Source organism: Diceros bicornis, chromosome 26, assembly GCF_020826845.1.
Source record: "Diceros bicornis minor isolate mBicDic1 chromosome 26, mDicBic1.mat.cur, whole genome shotgun sequence".
Classification (NCBI taxonomy): Eukaryota; Metazoa; Chordata; class Mammalia; order Perissodactyla; family Rhinocerotidae; genus Diceros; species Diceros bicornis.
The window spans coordinates 43,140,009-43,151,749 of NC_080765.1; the positions used below are offsets into that span (position 1 = coordinate 43,140,009).

The 11,741-nt window shown below is 46.1% G+C and overlaps 1 long non-coding RNA gene across 1 annotated transcript in view; it reads right to left on the minus strand.

Annotated features, from left to right (window-relative positions):
- LOC131422678 (uncharacterized) overlaps window positions 1-11,046 on the minus strand; it is a 214,383-nt gene extending 203,337 nt beyond the window's left edge. Inside the window, exon 1 of the long non-coding RNA XR_009224134.1 lies at window positions 10,818-11,046. This is a non-coding gene — a long non-coding RNA (uncharacterized LOC131422678). The remainder of the gene's footprint in view (window positions 1-10,817) is intronic.
- Between the last annotated feature and the right edge of the window lie 695 nt (window positions 11,047-11,741).

Below are 11,741 nucleotides of genomic sequence, written 5' to 3' on the forward strand. Positions count from 1 at the left end.
TTCTTTTTCCTCCTCCTCTGGATCTACTGAGACCCACGGGATTTCCTCATTTTCCCCTGCCTTTTGTAGCCAGCTTTGAGAAGAAGAGAAAAGCTGTGGGCTGAAGCAGCTAATGCAGGTGAAATGCTAAATGGGGCAGGCTTAACAAGTCTTAGGCAGTGTTGAAAAAGGCTGCAAGCCCTAGACTGTGGCCAGGAATGATCGTGATACACCTCCTAATGTTTACGGATACAAGGTAGAAGAGTGAGTGGGTGGAGACAGATGGTTGGCAGGTCAGCACAGCAGGGAGCTGGAGAGGGAGTGAAGAAACGCAAGTTAAAGATGAGGAAAAATTGCAGCTATGGCCTTCCACCCAAAGGTAGACATGAACCTCACGAAGTCGGAACAGTTGCCTCACAGACCCTCTTCCATTTGACGGAATGACTAGTTCTGGCCTCGGTGATGCAACACCAATATTTGGGTGCCAAGTGGAGAACTCCTTGGGGCAGGAACACGGAAATTCACTGTGAACTGACCTTTGCCGGGAGCCGGGGGGAGGAGGGCACATGCAAGGAAGCAGTTCTGAATCGAGACTTTAGGACAGGTTTACTCAGGAGATGGAAACCTCATGTACCTTCCCTCACTGATTCTCCACCTTGATACCGACCCTGTCACCCTCGGAACGGTTTCCTGCCTGGCTTCTGAGTGCCAGGCACAGGCTTCCTCCTGACCCTGTAATGTGAGCTGCTTCTCGTTGATGGGTTCCGTCCTTGCGCCTTCTCTGTGACTCCTACTTGAATAATGAGCTCTAAATATATTTTCTTGTTCTAAACCATTTTTCTTTTCTAATGCTAAATTATAAGGCTTGTGTGTGTCCGCAGGAAAACGTGCCCTGCTTTTCCAAAGGATGCAGAGATGTTGCTAGACATTCTTCCAAACCTCTGGGAGGGGGCGGGGGCGTTTCCACCGACGTGCCAGCCCTGGAGTGGAGGCTCGTCCACCGCCAGCACATCTCCCAGCAATTACTGGCCCAACCCCAAACTCTACAATTATTTCTGAAAATGTTCAAGATGAAGAAGGATCTGTTATTAATTAGTAAAAACAAAAACCCAGAGATACACACATAAGGCGAAGGACCTCTCATCATGCCTGCTTTATTTCTCACGTTCAGCCAGGACCGTCAGATACCACTGAATTTAGCTGGGCTTCTTGTAAGTCACACAAATTACAAGTGAACCAACCACAGCCAGAGTTTTCTCCTCTTGACATCATTACCTCCAGGTAATGGAGATGATGGTTACGAAAAAAAAAATCAGAGGTGGATGATGCTGAGTCTCCCACTGCTGTGCTCTTTCCTGGGAAAATACGACTTAATCTTTGAGCCCTATTTGACTGTTGTTTTTTCTTTTAATCAGGTGAAACATCAGTCTTGTAGGGACTATGGCATACTTACCCTTTCCTATAAATTGGGTCCTTTCTAGGGTCTAGAGAGAAGTGTGTGCCCTTTATGAAAGAAGTGTGCCCAAAGCCAGACTTAAGAGTTTCAGCATAACAGACATTGAGAACAGCATGTTCAGAGGCCCTGTGGCATGTCCAGAAACGGCAGGAAGCTGTCGAGTGAAATGCAGACAGTGCCAGGTGTGAAATCAGGAGATCCCCTGTTACCTAGCTTCTGAACAACCTTGGGCAAGTTTCCCAATTTCTGCAACTGAGTTTCCTCATCACGTGGGCTGGGATCTTCCCAGACAGCCTCAAAGGGCCATTCTAAGGCTCATTTAAGGTAATATAGGGAATTAGGGTACCAACAATGGGAACCTTACATGCCTATGGCTCCACCTGATCCATTCCCTGCGCCTGGGTTGATATGAACACTCCAAAACAAATCAAGAAACACAAACCTTTAGCCAGAAAACTGAGAAATCCAGGGAAGTAGCACCCTTTTTATTCCAATTCTCAAAAATGCAAATCTCTTTGCCCATTTAACTGGGTTACCCACAGAACAGAAGACGAGATTTTATTATTCATCACTTTGAGAGAAAACTGATTAAATGTGTGACTTTACCTGGAAAAAGGCTATTGTTCTGATTTAAATCTGAATGTGCTGCCAGGCAGGTGGGTGGTATCATTTACTCCCCCCACACACACACACTCTCACACTCCAACTTGTGCAGAGATATTGAAAAAGAATTAAATAGTAATTTTGAATTATAAAAAGACAAGGGGCCTTATATTCCCTGGATGGTCTCCTCTCTCTGGGCAGCTCTGAATTAGCAGAAGCATTGAGTCCTAAAAATAACAGGGTGAAAGAGGCACCCCCTCACAAGGCTTTGCATAAGCACTTTTGATCACTTGCCCATCAAACTGTGCATTTCTGTATAGGAAACGAAGAACAGCTTGTCTCCACAGTCTATTATAATTACCACTAAATGCTCCAGAAACTTGGCAGTTTTGAATTTCATAACACCCATGACTGACATTCCTAATTAATACTATTGTTTTTCTCCTCTGGCTGAATTTCCTGAATGCCAACATGCATCGCATACACTAAAAACAGACATTAAAGAAAATAACATCAGTGTTAATCTCCAGCACAAATATATCCAATGCCTCAGCGAACTGTATAGAAAAGAGCTGGATGGCTATAAATAATGGAGCATCCCTGCCTGATCATCTTTATCCTCCTACGCTAATAAGATGATAATCTTTCTCCTCCTGTGTCCTTGCTCTTAGATTTCAGAACAGCTTTTGGTGACGGGCACTCCCAGCTCTTTTCTTCTCTCGCTTTGCTTTTAAGTTGTCGATTGAAACTTTCAAAGAAAACCTTCTAGCTTAAGTTAGAAATAGCATCCACAGGGCGCTCTATAAATAGGGAATCCGCAGAAGAGAACAAGATGGTCTAATTTGTGCCTTCTAATGGATGCTTCTCTGATTTGCATGGGGCTAAGAGCACCCAGCTTTGCTGATGTCCTGGTCCACTATGCTGGATGGTTTAGAGCAGGGATTTTGGCATAGGGGGGCTCTGTGTTTTCAATTCTGCCTCTGCCATCCAGCAGCTGGGCCATTGCCATAAACTCTCTGAGCCTCAGTTTGCTCATCTGTAAAGTGGAGACAATAAGGGTACCTGCCTCACAGGGCTGTTGTGAGAAGCCAATGACAAAATAAATAACGTATTTAGCAGAGATTCTGGCACATAGTAAGTACTAATGAAACTTGGTTATTAGATTTACCATTAATACATACCCAAGTTTGGTTGACATGTCTAAGAAAAATACCAGGCACATAATAAGCACTTGATAAACTCATATCTGACAAGAAAGACATGCCTATGAGGTGCCCAGGACTTTAGATTGTATTTGAACAAAGAAGAAAGGAATATGTGTGAGTCTAGGATCCACATTGTAATGAGTGACAGCTGCCTCTTCTGGGGATGCCCAGGACCTCGGACAGTATCAAAAAGCAGAAACTTGCAAATGAAAATTAGGCCTTATGGCTGGAAAGGTGTATGCATATGTGATTCCACAGTTTCCATATCTCACCCCATAATCACTAAACTAGTTGGTGTTGGTTTTGATCTTGATGAGTTCCCTATGGACATGGGCTGCAGGATGATTGTGCCCACTCAGCATTCCTATCTTGCTTCCTCTAGTTTTTCTTTTTAATTCAAAAGAGATTCATATTTATTATTTTTATTGTGGTAAAATACACATAACATAAAATTTACCATTAGTGACATTTAGTATAGTCACAATGTTACACAACCATCACCACTATGTAGTTCCAAAACATTTTCATCACCCCAAAAGGAAACCCCATGTCCATTAAGCATCACTCCCCAAGCCCCCTACCTCCAGCCCCTAGAAACCATATATCTGCTTTGTATGTCTATGAATGTTCCTATTCTAGATATTTACTATAAGTGGAATCATACAATATTTGACCTTCTGTGTCTGGCTTCTTTCACTCAAGTATAATGTTTTCACGGTTCATCCACCTTGTACCATGTATCAATACTTCATTCCTTTTTATGGCTGAATAATATTTCATTGTTTGGACAGACCACATTTTGTTTATCCATTCATCAGTTGATGGACATTGGGTTGTTTCCACCTTTTGGCTCTTGTGAATAGTGCTGTTATAAACATGCATGTACAAGTCTTTGTGTGGACCTATGAACTTAGGAATGGAATTGCTGGGTCATACGGTAATTCTATGTTTAACTTCTAATTTTGACATCCTAAGTTTCTACTCAAGATCCACTCCTTCCTCGTGCTCTTTCCGTGTCGTTTGACCTCAGGCAGTCAGTGTATTCTCACTGTCTTCGACAGGACTGGTTTAGGGATGGGTACCTGACCCAGGATAACCCAAGGAATAGAAGCCCTGGGGCTTTCGAAGAAACCCAGTTCCCACTTGCCGCTGGGTGAGCAAAGATGGTAAAACTCAAGTCTGGAGCTGCCGGTGGCTATGATCCCACTGAAAGGAGAGAGCGTGTCTGAGAATGAAGCCAAAACAGAGGAAAGGAGTGGAACGAGACAGATCCCCAAGGCATCATTAGAGGATCCAGATTCATCACGCCTAACAGGAAAGGCCTACCCTCTGGAAGTTTCAGTGTTGTCAGGTAACATTTTGTTTTTGCATCATTCAGTTTTAAGTTGAGACTTTTTGTTGTTGTTGTCAACTGTTGTATATCAGACAATAGTGACAGATTGAGTGGGCAAGGATTGTTTTAATTTAAGTTTTCATAACTTACCATGAATGCTACATATGCAGTTGTGATGGTTAATTTTTTGCCTCAACTTGACTGGGCCATGGGATGCCCAGATACCTGGTTAAACATTATCCTGGGTGTGTCTCCACAGGTGTTCCTGGATGAGAGTAACACTTGAATTGGTAGACTGAGTAAAGCAGATTGCCCTGCCAGGTGTGGATGGGCCTCACCCAATCCACTGAAGACCTAAGGAAACACAAAGCTAAGTAATGGAGAATTTGCTGTCCCTCTGTTTGACTGTCTTCAATCTGGGACCATGGTCTTCTTCTGCCTTCAGACCAGAACTTACACCATCTGCTCTCCTGGTTCTCAGGCCTTCAGACTTGAACTAGAACTATACCATTGGCTCTCCTGGGTCTCCAGCTTGTCAACTACAGATCTTGCACTTCTCAGCCTCCATAACTGCATGAGCCAATTCATTATAATAAATGTGTGTGTGTGTATACAATAGATATATAAATATGGGTATATCTATAGCTATCCTATTGGTTCTGTCTCTGTGTAGAACTCTGACTAATAATAGCATCTAATTACAGTAATGCTTCCTCTACCCAAAGCATGGGCAGTCAGCCCTAGAACAACTGAATGATATAAACAAGGCAGAGGAGTCAAAAGTGTGCTCCATCTGCTACCAGTCCAGTGATTCAGACCAGATATACACATTTCCAAGATAACAGTGAATGACCTCATGTGTTAAAACTGGCATAGAAAACAGAAGCGGGAGGCAAGAGAGGAGGAGCCTGCTGTCAAAAGCTTTGCCACACACGAAGGTGACATCTTTATGACAGTGGAGAAGAGAGGGAAAGGCTGCTGGTTCAGTTAAATAAAGAGTTACACATACCCACCTACCTGTCACTTCCCCGAAGCCTTCAAAGTCTACAGTTTAATCTGAAGAGGAAAAGGATCTAGCCTGTATCCAGCCTGTTTCTGCTCCCAGATAAGGGATTGCAGAGATGCCTGGAAATGTACAATTGTTTCACTGATCACTCTAGAAGGACTTTGCACAGCCCCAGCTGTTATTAGAACCACCTCTAGTGCTTTATGCTGCAAATCAAGCCTTATGTGCGAAGTGCTGTTCTTTCCCACTGATCTCTAAAGCTCTGTGTTAAGCTTTGGAAAAAGATACGATTTTTGCTTCAAGGTTTATTCAGCTCAGCCAAAGACCTCAGAGATGACCTTAATTTTATATTTTTGTGAGTCCTTTTTAAAAGTGTGCTGGTTGATGACGTGGTCACTAGAATGCTTTTCTCCCTGCCAGACACAGTGCTGCGTTTCTAGAAATGCCTCATTAAGAAGCCAACCAATGCAAGCAGTGCCATCCCCTGAAAGTAGTCCAGAGGCAGGTCCCTCAGTATTTGCAGAGATGTCCTTGCCACGGGCAGTTTTACTGCATCACTAAGTTCAGCCCCACTTCACTGTAAAGCCTCATTAGCAGACCCATCCCTTTGACCAACCTGGAGAGGTGATGAAGGGGTTATTTCTTTTTCCTCTTGCTACTTTGGAATTTCTGGCTTGGTCCTAGAGCTAAGCAAGAAGAAAAACTAATCCTAATAGAGCCTCCCCACAGAAACACGAACTAGAGAGAATAAATTAAAAGAAAGCCATATATGAAGCAGGAAAATAAGAAAAGCCATAGAGCATTTGATCAACCCAAATAATACAAACAGGATACATGTGATCTTCAAGTATATGTTTTTAAAATTGACTATGTACCAGGCCACGAAGAAAATCTCAAGATATTTTTTAAGTTAATAGTTGATAACCACATTCATTCCATCAATCCTATGAAATTAGAAATAAATAACACAAAATTGGCCCCCCAAATTATATGGATACTTGATAACTTAAAATCATACTTTTAAAGAGAAAATAAAAATGGAAACTACAAACTACATAGAACCAAAAGACAAGGTTTTGCAAAGCAAAAGTGACAGGATACAGCCAAGGTAGTTCTCTGAGGAAAATGTATAGCCTTAAATGTATGTGTTAGAAAATCAGAAAGAGTAAATAACTAAACCAAGCTTTCAACTTAAGAATCTGGGGGGAGGGGGGAAGTAGGTGGAGGCACAGGTGTCTTTATCAACCTCAATTTAACTTTGGGGTGGATGCTGAACAGCCCTTCAAAACACAAGCCAAACCCCCAGGGCCACACATTTGTAGGCTCCTCCGCATTTCACCCAGACATGTTTGGTTAGGAGATAAAATGAAACACTTAGGGCTCCCCAACAGCTGAGAGATGTTTAATCCATGCAAAGTGAGCAGTGTGTGAAATCAAGACTGGGGCTCCATGAAAAGTCCTGGGTTAGTTCACAAACCTCACATCTATACCACCCTGACGTTTTCAAATAACAGTTTTCACGGCCAGCCCAGTGGCGTAGCAGTTAAGTTTGTGCACGGTGCTTCAGTGGCCTGGGGTTTGCCAGTTCAGATCCTGGGCGCAGACCTACGCACCACTCATCAAGCCATGCTGAGGCAGCGTCCCACATAGAACAACTAGAAGGATGGACAACTATGACATACAATTATCTACTGGGGCGTTGGGGAGAAAAAAGGAAAAAAAGGAGGAAGATTGGCCACAGATGTTAGCTCAGAGCCAATCTTCCTCAAAAAAAAAAAAGTTCTCAAAAAAAAACCCACACAATTTCTCTTTGACTCTTTAAACAGGAGAAATAGGGATCTACTCTCTACTCACAAACAAAGAGGTGGGGGCAGATGTGAGTTATACCTACTCCTTCAGGTTTCTGGCTCCTTCACTTCCTCCTGGTCTATCTAAAGTCAACACTCCCACCCCACCCCCAGGCCACTCCCTGTCATATCACCTGCCTCCTTCTTCTGTGGAACTCATCACAGTCTGTAAGTATCTGGTTTACTTGTGTCTTTAATTCACATATTGTCTTTCTGTTCCTATTGAAACGCAGGCTCCAAGGAGATGGATCTGGTCTGTCTTGTCCGCTTCTCTCTCTCCCAGACTCTAGGATAATACCGAGAGACCCATGGAATAATATTAATTAAATGGAGTAATGCACCTTGTCATGGGCATAATATGCAATACGACTGAAGACTCTCCTTAGCTCTGTTTGTTGTGCCAAGGGATCGCGAGGCCTTTGCTTATTTTCACGAGCACCCACTTGGAAGAAATGAGAAGAGAAATGGAAATGGGATGAGGAGGCTCCATTCAGGCATTTATTTCACATGCTGGGAACTTAATCAGACACCCCATACCCTGATAGGACTTCCTTTCCTCTCCAGCTGCTGCCCCCTCTAAGTAGTCTCATCCCCACGTTGGATTTGCGCAGTCAGGAGTGGGGAGCCTCCAGTTGGTACTGGCCCCACGATCCTCCCCTGAGAGCGTCCTTTTCTCTGCCAGTAGACACACAAAGAAGCTGACACATACGGCAGATTTCTCCTGTAGCATCTGACAGGCTTGAGTGGGTGGCAGTTTTGACGGCTGGGGCCTGATTAGCCCATTCACCCTCTGACATTTCCTCGGCTCTGCTTCTCTCCTGACACGCTCGTGCCAACAACTGTTTTCAGCAGGTGCCTCTGAGAAGTGGGGCCTGCTGACACCAGCCCCCACTTCTGTGGGCTCTGAGGGCCTGGCGTGGCCCTGCCCGGCCTTGGCAGGCATGTGGATGTAAGGCCTCTGAATACAGTCAGGCCCAGGACCCAGCGTGAAGGCCCAAGAGGTTGGAGCAAATCTCTCCTTCCTCCAGGCCTGAGTTTTCTGGGATCTGTTCTAAGATTAGTGGCACTTGGAAAATACAGGAAAGCAGCTGGAGAAAGTTTAGCCATCTACTCATTCATTCCTTCATTTACTAATATTTACTGAGCGCTGACAACATGACAAACTCTGAACCAGGCTCTGGGTCTACAATGGTGACCCAAAGCTCCCTCCCCCTGTGGTACTAGCTAGCTGGGGAGACAAAAACCACAATCCCATTTATTTTCTCAATTGCGACTACTGCCAGAAACAGAAGGGAGAGGGTAGTATATGAGATAATAAGGGGGAACTACTTCAGGCAGTAAAGAGGTCAGAGACTGCCTGCCTGATGGAAAGACCTTAAAGCTGACCCTGAAGGAGGAGAAGGCAAGCAAGAGGCAGGGTATCTGAGGCAGAGGGGATGGCTTGCAGATGCAAAGGTTCTGAGATAGAAGACAACTTGTTCGGGGAGCAGAAAGAAGGCCAATGCAGCTGAAGCAGAGTGACCCAGGCGGAGAGCAGCCCGGATGAGGAGAGAGGTGGGTGAGGGGCGGAGCATGGAGGGCTTTACACAGAAAGGACCACCGTGGGTATTTTATTTTGAAGACAGTGAGAAGCCAGAGGAGGATTTTAAACTGGGAGCAGCATTGTCCTTCTATGGGATGCAGGAATTAGAAAAAAAGAAAAAGGAGCTTGGACCAGGAGGCCCAACAACCAGATTTCCTGGTAACGGACTTATTTTCTGACACGCAAAGCTCATTTTCTGCAACATTGTCATAGATTCTCCATCCCGACGACAAGAATCCCTATGGGAGTCTGTTAAAACATTAGGATTACTGGGTCCTGCAGCAGAAGTCTCAGAGGAGGAGCTGGAATCTGTATTTTTAATGAGATCACAACTGATGTCGGTATAGAGCTTGCCTTGAGGACTCCTGAGCCAAGAGATGCAGTTGCTTCAAGGTGTTACCGCTTAAAAGTCAGCCATTCAAAGAAACGAAGCACTGACAAAGCAGACAGAGGCTCGAAGTGAGAGGCTCGCTGAGAAGGTGAAAAAGCAAGAAGGGCAGGCATCCCGGGGGAAGACAGTGTGCCATAAACGTGTCTCCTCAATGGAAGGGGTCCCAGAGAGCAGTTGTGATGCCCACATGCTGAGGAATTTCACAGCATCTGGAACATCTCAAGCGCTGACCAGTCCCTAATGAGAAGGCTACTGCCCCCAGTATGAATATCTGCTTCACTTGCAACAAAAAGTAGAAGAAGCCAAGGCAGCTTCCCACCAACTTTCAGTGACCGACGTTCAGACCCACAGTTGCCTCTTGAATGGCTGTGATGTGGGAAGCATGAGTGGCTAGGATAAATGCAGACAAGAGATGACCCAGAACACGGTGTGGTCCCTTCAGCTTTCCAACGGCTTCCACACTGGCTTGCCACACAATATTCTACACGGCACCTAGCATAGTGCTTGCACTGAGTCTGGGCTTTGTCACTGTTGACAACAATCAATGCATAAACTAATCTTAGAGGAGGCTAACATTGAGAATTAAGTTGTATCTCCTGAGCTCTCAGCTGATGATTCACTTGACTAAACCCATTTTAATAGGCTATAGACCTGGATTTCTCAACCTCGGCACCATTGGCGTTTGGGGCTGCATAACTCTGTTGTGGGGGATGTCCTGTGCATTGCAGGATCTTTAGCAGCATTTCTGGTGTTATGGACTTATGTCTGTGCTCCCCTAGAACCACATGTTGAAACCTACCTCCCAATGTGATGGTGTTTGGAGGCGGGGCCACTGAGAGGTGAATAGGTCATGAGGGCAGAGCCCCCATGAATGGGATTAGCGCCCTTATAAAAGGGACCCACAGGGGGGCGAACTCAAGATGGCAGCGTAAGCAGACTCGGAACTCACCTCCTCCCGCGGACACAGCCAATTTACAACTACTCGTGGAAAAATTACCCCTGAGACAGAACTGAAAACTGGATAAGAGGAACTCCTGCAACAACGGACAATCCAAATTGAGGTGGAAGAGGCAGAGACTCCTTTCTGGAGAGGAAAAATGCAGCCTTCACACGCCGCAAGCTTCACGGCTGCTGGGAGCAGCGCACAGGTACGCAGCCCTCCCTGGAGGCGCAGGGCCCTGAACCGGGAGCGCCCCCACTGTGGGCATTTTGTGGACCCAGCACAATCGAGACCAGTGGCATAATATCTGACTTTGCCTGCTACTAAAACATTGGGGAGCACCCCAAGAGAAGCTGGTTCACAAAGAAATTAAACCAGCTCTTAAAGGGCCCGCACACAAACTCACCCGTTTCAGAAAGCATCCTAAAATCACCAGAAAGAAAGGTACACAGTGCTGTGGTGAAAACAGACTCACCTAATAGGCCCTGAGTGCATCTCCGTGAGGGTTGAGACCTCTCCAGGGACTGGGACATTGGCGGCGGCCATTGTTGAGGCCTGGTGTGGGCGTGCTGACACAGACGCCATTGGAGTTCTCCCTGGGCCTGCTAGCCCAGGTCTGCCCCACCCACTAGAGCACCGATTTAATCCAGCTCAGCCAGGGCAGACAGCCCACCCTAGAGAATGGCCCGACCCAACAACAAGCCCTCAGGCAACTTGTGGGCCTGCATAGATTGGTGACTGGATTCTCTGCAGCCTGGCAACTGAGCCAACTTTAGTGGGGCAGGGTGTGCACAAGGAGCTGGTGGAGAGTGTGGGGTGGTGGCGGAGTGTGTGGGGCTCCTGTCGTAGAGAGACTGGGTCCGCTTCGGGAGGTCACGGTGCGCACATGGGGCAGGACTGTGTTGACTATGTGTGTGGACCTGTGGGTGGCAGGGCTTGTCAGCTGCAGAAGACTTGTGTTTCTCAAAGACCCACATAGGAGGTTTGCCCCACCTTCCAAAGTCTGAAACGATTGGGTGCTCCTGTGCCTGAGGCCAGCCCCACCCAGCTGCAATCCTCAGAGAGCTGACAAGAGACCTAATAGGCTAGAGGCTTACAGCAATTGTAAGGCCCTGAGCCTAACAACCTGCCACGCTGGGGGCCTACCCACTTAAAAGAAATACTGCAACACAAATGTGGTATTAGAACTTGCAGCCAACTGTGCTGGGGTTCCCCACACCCGATAAAGAGACTGAAGGGCCCACAACAACTACAAGCAGCTGAGCATTACAACAGCTGGCCAGGAGCATAACTCGGCCTCCCTGGGTGCCTACAGGGAGAGCAAACAGGCCACAACAGAAGGACACACGTAGCCCACATAGGGGTCACGCCTGGAACATTGAGAACTGAGGGAAGCACA